An 11,248-nucleotide genomic window follows, 5' to 3' on the forward strand; every position below is an offset into this window, starting at 1 on the left:
GATTGGTATTGTCAGCTGGACATGGTGGCACACGTCTTTAGTCCCAGCACTCGGGAGGCAGAGGCAGGCAGACCTTTGTGAGTCCCAGGCCAGCCTGGTCTACATAGTGAGTTCCAGGACAGTAGGCTACATGGTGAGACCCTGTCTCAAAGAAAAAAAAAGATCGCCAGTTGTGGTGGTACACACCTTTAACCCCAGCACTTGGGAGGCAGAGGCAGGCAGTGATCTCTGTGAGTTCAAGGCCAACCTGGTTTACCTAGTGAATCCCAGGAAAGCCAGAGCTACATAGTGAGACCCTGTCTGTCTCAAAAAAATAAAAAGAAAAATTCTAGTAAACTAGATTCATCAAAGCACAGTAAAAAGATTATATACCAGCCAGGCGTGGTGGCGCACGCCTTTAGTCCCAGCACTCTGGAGGCAGAGGCAGGAGGTTCTTTGTGAGCTTGAGGCCAGCCTGCGTCTCCATATCGAATCTAAGCCAGATGTGGCTACTGGAAAAGAAAAGGACAGAGACAATGCTACATCCAAACAAGGGTTTAACTGCTTGGTTATGTGGAAACTTTTCAAGTTACTTGATTTTGCTAGACTTAGTTTCTCCCCGCCCCACCCCAATCTGTCAAGTAAGAAGAAAAGTAAAATCTATGTAGGGTTTATTATAAGCACTGAATACAAATTGCTTATAACTGTGCTTGTAATTAAAATTTTCATTTACCAGAAAAAAGTTTAAAACTGGTTAGCACAAACCAGCCAATTCTTAACACGTATCAAAGTAAGGGAAAATAATATAGACGGAATGAAGTAAGTCTAGGAAAATAGGAGGTGAACAGCTGTATTAGAAGACTCTCCAAGCTGGGCGTGGTGGCGCACGCCTTTAATCCCAGCACTTGGTGGGGCAGAGGCAGGTGAGTTTGAGGACAGCCTGGTCGGGAAGCCCTGTTCCAAAAAGACAAAAAAAAAAAAAAATGAGGACAACTTTTTTCTAATAATTATTTCAACGGGATACAGGATGCCCCGCCCCATGCAGCTCTTCCACTCAGCACTGAAGTTTTCTTAACTTTCACCCTGGGCCGGCAACTTCCTCTCTTCGCACAGAAGATAGTTTGGTTCTGAGCACATCTTTCCCACGACTGCTTCTCCACGGCCTTTTTATCACGGGTGGGTCTGTCTTCGCTCCCAGCAGCCCACGCCCGGACTGGATACCAGCCGAGAGCTGGGAAGAAGTGCGCCTGCGCAGTAGAGGTGCCGGCAGCACCGGCTCTCAAACCGAGGCGCCGCCTTTCCCATGTGACGATCTCCGGCCAATGCCTAGCGTCCGCAAGCGTGGCTGTGGTTGCTAGGTAACTGCGGGCGGACGGAGTTCTGGATGCCTGGGAGGTGGTCCAGCTTCAGCCCCGAACACGCGCTGGGAACCCAGGCGTCTTGCTCTGGAACCTCGGGATGGAGATGGTGTGTGTTTGGACAGCGTCCATTCGGGGAAGGCCGGCCTCAGCCAGTCAGACTCCACGTCCCGCGAGGATGGGGTAGAGGCCAGAAAAGTCTCACGCATGGCTTCCTGCAGCTTCCTTGTGGCCCTATGGTCTGGGCTGGTTGCTTTGGCCCAGAGGAAATGTGTCAGAGGGATTTCGGGCAGCGCTTATTCCCTGCATCGTATTTTGTCTTGAATAGTTGTTGATTAAAAGATAATTTGAGGATATTTCCGTATAAAGAGAGAAGGGGCTGGGAGTGTAGCTCCAGGATAGAACGCTTACCTAGTATGCCCCAGGACCTTAGGTTTGACACCCCAGGAACAACAAAAGACTTCTGTAAGGAAGGAAGAGACTCAAACATGTCTTTGCAGGCCTGGAGACGAGACGTGGCTCAGCAGTTAAGAGCATTGGGTGCTCTTGCAGAAGACCTGCAGTTTGGTTCCCAGCACCAACCGTCCTTAACCCCAGTTCCAGGAAATCTGCCCTCTTCTGACATCCCGGGCATTGCATGACATGTGTGGCCTTCCATACTTGTAGGCAATACACGCATACACATAAATAAAATAAAATGTATATTACACCTTTTCTCTTTTTGAGACAAGGTCTTGTATATCTCAGACTCTTTCAACTTTCTTTGTTGACGAGGATGGCCTAAATCTTCCTGCCTCCAGTTCTCAGGTCCTAGGATTACAGGCACACTCTACCGGATGGAGCCAGCCATGGGTTCTGTGCATGCTAAGCAAGCACCCTACCAAATGTGCTATATCCCCACCTGTACACTCAAGGCACGCCTAGAGGCTAATTTAATCTGTCTTTGGGGTGTCTTAACAGCAACAGCTCACAACAGAGCTAGCGCTCTCTCTCTCTCGCTCTCGCTACTGCTGAGCATTTATTTGCTCCTTTCCGTAATCTATTGGTGCTGGGAATGGAGCCCAGTGCTTGCTCTCGCTCTCGCTACTGCTGAGCATTATTTGCTCCTTTCCGTAATCTATTGGTGCTGGGAATGGAGCCCAGTGCTTCAGGCTTGCCAGCACTCTTACCACTGAACCATACTGCCCATCCTCAATTGAGGAATAACTGTCATAATAACTGTCCTATGTCAGGACTTGTATGCAGCTGTTCTAGTTTGTTTCTCCATTGCTGTGACAAAATGCTCTGACAATACCAACTTGGGGAGGAAAGGGTTTATTCAATTTACATTTCCTGAGTCACAGTTCATCAGGGAGCTCAAGGCAGGAACTCAGGATAGAAACCTGGAGGCAGGAGCTGGAGCACAGGTCATGAAGGAACACTGCTTACTGACTTGCTCCCCTGGCCCATGCTCAGCCTGCTTTCTTATGCATCAAAGGCCCACCTACCCAGGGGTGGCACCATCCACAGTGGGCTGGGCCCTCCCACATCACTCAACAATCAAGAAGGCCCCACAGGCATGACCACAGGCCAGTCCAATGGAGGCAATTCCCCAGTTGAAGCTCCCTCAACCCAGGTGTGTCAAGACACTGAAGCTATCCAGAACAGCAGCTATTTTATTTTATTATTTAATTTGATTTTTGTCTTTTTTGAGACAGAGTCTCCCTGTAGCCCCAGCTGGCCTGTCACTCACTATGTGGGTCAGGCTGGCCTTGAACTCACAGAGATCTGCCTGCCTCTGCTGGCCTCCGGAGTGCTGGAATTAAAGGCGTGCGTCATTACGCCTGGCGGTATGTAGCTGTTTATTAGTGCCTGGTGTTTCACATGCACTTGACTTTTATTTGGATTGAGTTTCATTTATTTTTATCATGATGTGTGGAAGATGTGGGCAAATTTCTCCATCTCTTATATTCACGCAGAAAGAAAGAAATTTTTGGCAGAAGTCGATGCTTCTGTGTGGGCATGGTGGCATGGGCCTATAATCCCAGCACTTGGGAGGTAGAGGTAGGAGGATTACAAGGTGAAGGGCAGTCTCACCTGTGTGTCAAGCTTGAAGCCAGCCTGGGCTACATGAGACCCTGTCCCAAATAAAGCAAAAAGGACTCAGTGCTCCTTAAGCCTGAGTAAGTATATAGCAGCATTTGGGGAATCTTGTTAAAATGCATATTATAACTCATTAGGTCTGGTGCAGAACCTCAGAGTGTCTGCATATCTAATAAGTACTAGGTGCAGATGATTTTGCTGGCCTGGTGTGTACTTATGATAACAACAGCTCTGGATGGCACTGTTGATGGCACAACTGCCTCCTTCCCACATTTTCTTAAAGTTATTTTTATTATTTTTAGTTATTATTTTTATTATGTATAGGTGTATGAGTGTATTGCCTGCATGCGTGTAAGTGCACCTGCATGTAAGTGCACCTGTGTCGTGCAGTGCCCTTGGAGGTCAGAAGAAGGCATTGGATTCCTCCAGAACTGGAGTTAGGGATGGTTGTTACCCACCACGTGGGTTCTGGGAATCAAACTCGGGTCCTCTGCAAGAGCAGCCAGTGCTCTTAACCTCTGAGCCATCTCTCCAGCCCCTCCTTCCCACATTTTTATGCCAACTCAACAATTTATTTTTTCTAATATTTTATTTTTATTTTATCTGTATGCATGTATTGCCTGCATGTAGGTAAGTGCACCCGTGTTGTGCAATGCCCTCGGAGGACAGAAGAAGCTATCAGATCCCCTGGAACTGAAGTTATGGACAATTGTTGGCTGCCATTTGGGTGTTGGGATTCGAACCCAGGTCTTCTGCAAGAATAGTCAGTGTTCTTAACCACTGAGCCATCTCTCCAGCCCTCAAACTCAACAATTTAATACCTGTGTACTTTTAGTTACATGTGAAGAGAAAGTCTACAGGTGTTGCAAGAATTCCTTACCTGGAGAGGTGTAAAGAATATTACCCCCTCCTCATAAGGTCCCAATGACAAACCAAAGTGCCATTCCACCAAATGCACCCTGGGGAACCAATGAATTTGTTAGGTTTACTTACAGAACAAAGATGAAGAGTTACTGGCAGGAGCGTGGGTGACCCCCAGTGCATCCACACTGCAAAATCTATACTCAGCATGGATGATGGCTTCCCCACAGCTGCAGGTAAGTTGTTCCCTTCGGTTCACCTCCCCTAGTCTATACAGTTTAGCATGTCCTGAGATCTCAAGACCACAGTGCAGTTAGGGCAAAATTGCATTCAAGGGGCTGCCAGGAGTGGCCTTAGGTGAGGTCCAACCACCCTCCTGAACCCCTCCCTCTATGAGGGGATGTCAGCAGTCAAGTCAAAGTTGATCTGATAAAGATGGTGGCTGCTTTGTTCAGAGAATCATATTCTACAATGAAAGAAAAGATAAATGGCCCATATAGAATTTTTATTCAAGATTCAGCATTATCTTGTTAGTATGATAATCAGAGAAGTCACAGTATTTGAAATAACGGGCTTAAAGACAGGAACCCTTTTGTTAGAAAGCTTTACAAGTTGAATGATGAAGCTCTTCCTGACATTGTAGGACACTTGTAATTCAGATGACCCATATATATATATATATATATAAGGTTGACCCCTGCTGGCTCACCAAATAGCCCCAGTCCTTTCATATTTTAAAAAGCTTTATCAGGGGACTGGAGAGATGGCTCAGCGGTTAAGAACACTGACTGCTCTTATAGGGGACCTGGGTTCAATTCCCAGCAGCCACATGGCAGCTAACAACTGTCCATAACTCCAGTTTCAGGGGAATCCAATGCCTTCTTCTGACCTCCGCAGGCATTGCACAACATGGGTGCACTTACAAACATGCAGGCAATACACTCATACACATAAAATAAAAATAATTAAAATTTTAAAAATTGTTCAAATACTTGGAGCCTATGGGGGACAGTCTCATTCAGACCATCACAGGGAAAATTCCATTAACAGATGAAGAGGTACAGGAGGAAGTGGCTGGAATCTCAGGTGAAAGTCTAGGAACCCTCTTTGCTCATTTCTATGAGAGAAAGGCAACCATCAGTAGTAGGCTTGCTCTCCAGAGTCTCTTACAAGTAGTCACAGATGCTCTGATGAAAATGGTGGTTGTTGGGACTGGAGAGATGGGTCAATCATTAAGAGCACTGGCTTCTCTTGCAGAGGATCCAGGTTTGGTTCCCAGTACTCACATGGCGGCTATCAACTGTCCATAACTCCAGTTCCAATGGATGTGACACCCTCTTCTGACCTCCTCAGGCATTGCACGACATGGGTGCACTTACATGCATGCAGGCAATACACTCATGCATAAAATAAAATAAAAATGATAAATAAAATATATAAAATAACACAGTGATGGCTGTTATGTTCAGAGGATAACGCTCTAAGAGGCTAGCATGCTTATCTAATACATCTAAGGCTTTGGGTTCTATCCCAGGCACCCCCCCCATAAAAATAAAAATAAAGCTTTACTAGATGAGGACACACCTACACTTCTGAACACAAAGACTGAACGTTGAAGATTAGCCAGTTTTCTATTTACAAGAGAAGAGATTTCAAATGATGTTAGAAAAATCAGCTAGGAAGGCCGGTGCAGACTTGTAACCCCAGCTACTGGAGAACTGAAAGCAGGGAGATTGCAGGTTCAAAGGCTGCCTGGGCTATCAAGTGAATTCAAGGCCAGGCTGGACAACTTAGTGAGACCCTGTCTCAATAAGTAAGAAAGTGGCTGGGGGATATGGCTCAGTGGGAGAATACTTGCTAAACATGCAGGAGGTTCAGTTTCAGTTTCCAGTACACAGAGAGAGAGAAGAGAGAGAGAGAGAGAGAGAGAGAGAGAGAGAGAGAGGAAGGGAAGGGAAGGGAAGGGAAGGGAAGGGAAGGGAAAGGAGGGGAAGGAAGGGTCAGGAAAGAGGGAGGGGCCAACCAGGTACAACCAGGTACAGTAGCACATTTCTGAAATGCTAGAACTGGGGAGGCAAAGGAAGGTGGATTTTGGCAAGTTCAAGGCCAGCCTGGTTTACATGGCTAGTTTCAGATCAGCCAGGGATATGTAGCAAGACCCTATCTCAAAAAAAAAAAGAAAAGAAGAAAGAAAGAAAGAAAGAGAGAGAGAGAGAGAGAGAGAGAGAAAGAAAGAAAGAAAGAAAGAAAGAAAAAAAAAAATTGATGGGGCTCTGTGGTTAAGAGTGCTTACTGCTCCTTCAGAGGACCTGAGTTCAGATCCCAGCAGCCACATCAGGCAATTCAAACCCCCTGTAACTCCAGCTCCAAAAGGATCCAATGTTATGGTGCATATAAACTCACAGGTGCACAGGCACACATACATACACATAATAAATAAATATAAATAAATCTTTTTTTTAAAGAGCATTGAAATTGGATACCCAGGAACCCAGCACAATGTCTTATAGTCCTAATGGGGTTACATTTATATAAGAGTCTATGGACATTGTTATATTATCATTATGAAAGGAGAGACTTGAATGTCAAGGCTCAGATGTAGAAGTGTAGTTTCTTCATGTTTCTTGAGGTCAGGTGTTGAGATCAGGCTGTGCCCTATTATAAGTTATTCCATATTGTTTAATACTGTGGTTTTTCAGTCTGTGCCTTGCCCTAGAAGACTCCATTTTACCTGTAGCTTTTTACTCCATTTTGAGCGAGGAGGATGATTGGCCCAGAAACTGCACCATTGGTCAAGTGCCCCCATCCAGCACAGACTGACAAATGACTTAATACTGGGAGAAACGGAGCCATCCTATAATTTTACTGGGGTATACTGAAACTGTGGAGGTATTTGAGTATATTAAAATCGTATCAGGGAAACCAGGTCCAAGAACTTATCAGACACGCCAGACCAAGGAAAGGGTGCGACTCCCCCACTTAGCCCCCTAGAAGTGGTAGACACCTAGCACCATGATGGCTTCACACAAATCTGTCATCTGACACCTGGTGTATGTGTCAAGGACTGAGGATTTCCCCACTGTTTCTGGAGCTTTGCCTCCGCTCAGTCCCCTGCAGTCGACAAGACCTCCTCCACTGCCTGTTCTTTCTGTTCTCCTGTCTGAACCTGGACCTGACCACTGGTTCCTGTTTCTGACCTGTATGCTGCTCCAGACCCATTCGACTTTTCACCAAGCAGCTAAACTCTGCAGCCTCACCCTCAAACCTGACTCCTGAAATCCAGCAGCCCACTCCCTCCCCACACTGGTCAGGTTCTTTATCTTATCAATACAGACTTTTTCTCAGCCACTGTATAACTTGTTGAACTCTGCTGCAGCCCCTTTAACTCATATTCATCTTGTAACTCACATATATGCATATAGGTATACAAATATGTTTACTGTGTAATGTGTGATATGAGAGTTAACTTCACAATTAAAATTGGAATAAAAGATGCTGGGCATAGTAGCCCACGCCTTTCATTCCAGCATTCTTGAGGCTAGGCAGGAAGATCTCTGTAAGATAGAGACCAGCCTGGTCTACATAGTGAATTCCAGGCTAGCTGGGGCCACAGAGAGACCCTGTCTCAAAAAGACCAACAAAAAACAAAACAAAAAAGATTGAAATAGGGCTGGGCGTGGTGGCACACACCTTTAATTCCAGCACCTGGGAGGCAGAGGCAGGCGGATCTCTGAGTTCAAGGCCAGCCTGGTCTACATAGTGAGTTCCAGGTCAGCTGGGGCTACAGGGAGACCCTGTCTCAAAAAGACCAAAAAAAAAAAAAAAAAAGACTTGAAATAAAATTACCAAGGTAGGTGGATTAAATGACAAATTACTGTCATTGAAGCCACTAAACCTTGTGAATTTATTGTTATTCAATGAATTCTGACGTTGAGGAAAGACATAAACATGTTAGTCTATGTTTCTAGTGTACTGCACTCATGACATTGGGGTTGTTGAGTTGCTTGGATCTGTGGGGTTTTAACCTTCATTGTCTTCTCCCTAACTCCGTCTTTTTCTTTTCTTTTTTTTTTTTTTTTTTTTTTTTTTATGTGTATGTGTGTCTGTGTTATCTGTGTTACATCTGTGCCTGTGTGTTCATATGTGTGGATGTGGGTACACACACTCTGCCTCCCAAGTGCTGGGATTAAAGGCGTGTGCTACCATGCCTGGCATCTATCCCTGTCTTTTTCTTAATATTTTATTATTTTTATTTTATGTGTATGGCTGTATTGCCTGCATGTATGTAAGTGCACTCTTGTCATGAAATGCCCACAGAGGTCAGCAGAGGGCATCCAATTCTCCTGGAACTGAAGTTACTGATGGTTATTAGCTGCCATGTGGGTGCTGGGAAATGAACTTGGTCCTCCGCGAGAGCAGCCAGTGCTCTTAACCACTTGAGCCATCTCTCCAGCCTCTCAAACCCCGTCTTTTTAAAAATATTTTTATTGGGCTGGAGAGATGGCTCAGCAGTTAAGAGCATTGGCTGCTCTTGCAGGGGACCCTGGTTTGATCCCCAGCACCTACATGGTGGTTAACAACTGTCTATAACTCCAGTTCCAGGGGATCTGATGCCTTCTGACCACCAAGGGCATTGCACAACATGTGTGCACCTATACACACAAAATAGAAAAATAAGAATTAAAAAAAAGTTATATATATATATTTGTCTTTTTGAGACAGGGCCTCCCTAAAGCCCCAGCTGACCTAGAACTCACCATATAGACCAGACTAGCCTCTATCTCGCAGAGATCTGCCTGCCTCTGCTGCCCAAGTGCTGGAATTAAAGGTGTGCACCACCACTCCTGGCTTAAAATATATATTTTTATTGATGTAAGAATTTCATACTGGGGGCTGGAGAGATGGTGCAGCAGTTGGGAACACTGACTGTTCTTGCAGAAGACCCAGGTTCGAGTCCCAGCACCCACATGGCAGCTAACAACTGTCAGTAACTCCAGTTCCAGGGGATCCTCCAGTCTCTTCTGTCCTCTATGGGCACTGCACAACACCAGTGCACTTACATACATGCAGGCAATACATGCACACACATAAAATAAAAATAATAAATTTTTTTTTGTCTTTTTGAGATGGTCTCCCTTGTAGCCCCAGATGTCCTGGAACTCACTATGTAGACCAGGCTGGCCTTGAACTCACAAAGATCTGCCTGCTTCTGCCTCCCAAGTGCTGGCATTAAAGGCGTGCGCCACCACGCCCGGCCAATAAATATTCTTTTAAGAAAAGAATTTCATACAATGTATTTTGATCATATTCAGACCACCTCCCCCTCCACCCCTACTTCTGTGTTTCCTAAGTGCTCCTGGGTTTGGGTCTATCCCTTGGAGTCTGGTCAACCTATCAGGCATCACGCCAGTAAAGAAAACTGACTCTCCCTCTCCCGACATCTATTAATTGCCAATAAATCTTCAGCTAGAACTGGGGTTTCCTGTCAAACTCCCCACCTATGCTGGGCCCCTGTCTGGCTTGGGTTTGCACAGGTCATGAGTGCTGTTGGTTCATATGTGCAACTACCCTGTGGTGTCCAAACAACACAGTATTCACCTCTGGCTCTTACAATCTTCCTGCCCATGTTCCACAATGAGAGCCTCTCTTTTTTTGAGGTCTTCAAGTTGTACATGTTAGGCTGCTTGATTTGACCTGTTTTGAGTTCAATGAATGCTTTCCTTTTTTATTTCCTTCGTTTTGTCGTTCCTGGGGCCTACCACATGCTAAGCAAGGACTCTACCACAGAATCACACACCAGTCAAACTTACTGTCTTCATTGTTTTTCTGCTGCTGGGATAAAATACTGTGACAAAAACAGTTTAATGAAGGAAGGGTTTGTTTTGGCTCACTGCTCTGGGTGCAGTCCATCATGGTGGGGAATGAAAGGGCAGCAGAACCTTGAGGCAACTCGTCAGACTGTCACACTGTACCCATAGTTAGGAAACAGAGGGAGATAGATTCTCTCTCTCTCTCTCTCTCTCTCTCTCTCTCTCTCTCTCTCTCCTCTCAAGACAGTATCTCAACTATTTAGCCCTGGCTGGGCTTTGTGGATCAAGCTGGCCTCCAACTCACAGGGATCCACCTGCTTTTGCCCCCCAGTGCTGGGATCAAAGGTGTACGCCACCACACCCAGCCCTCTTTCTCTTTTTTATTCAGTTCAGGAACCAGACCATAAAAATGGTGCTACCCACAGTTAAGATGGGTCTTCCCACCTCAGTTACCTAATCAAGACCATCCCTCACAGGCATGCCTAGAGGCTCCTTCCCTTGGTGTTTATAGGTCCTGTCACATTGACCCATAAACCATCATATTGATTTTTGTTTTATTTTGTTGCTGGGATTGAACCCCAGGCCTTACATATGTGCTATCACTGAGCCACATACCCCTCCTGAGCTTACAAAAATATTTAGATGTATGGTGTTTTAGGGGGTGTGTGGAGGGATGGTCTTACATTGAAGCCTAGACTGACTGATCTCAAAGTCAATGCTCCTGCCTCAGTCTCCTGAATGGTAGAATTTCTGACATGAGTCACCGTGCTGGGCCTCAATAGTTTTTATCTCTGTAAACACTGTTGAGCTTTGATCTTGGGTGTAGTTGTTTCTTGGCAACAGTTCGAGTCTTGTTTTTCAAATTTCTTAGGCAGGACCAGAGGAATGCCAACTCTTGGGCTTATTATTTACTTGAGACAAGACCTTCAAAAGTACTCATCCTGGGGCTGGAAAGATGGCTCAGTGGTTAAGAGCACTGGGTGCACTTGCGGAGGATCTGGGTTCGATTCCCAGCAACCACATGGTGGCTAACAACCTTTTGTAACGCCAATTCCAGAGGATCCAATGCCCTCTTCTGACTATGTCATTGCATGGCACAGGTGCACTTACACACATACAGGCAATACACCCATACACTAAATTTAAATATATATATAT

The sequence above is a fragment of the Nannospalax galili genome, unplaced genomic scaffold (genome assembly GCF_000622305.1).
Source record: "Nannospalax galili isolate Female #2095 unplaced genomic scaffold, S.galili_v1.0 scaffold548, whole genome shotgun sequence".
Lineage (NCBI taxonomy): Eukaryota > Metazoa > Chordata > Mammalia > Rodentia > Spalacidae > Nannospalax > Nannospalax galili.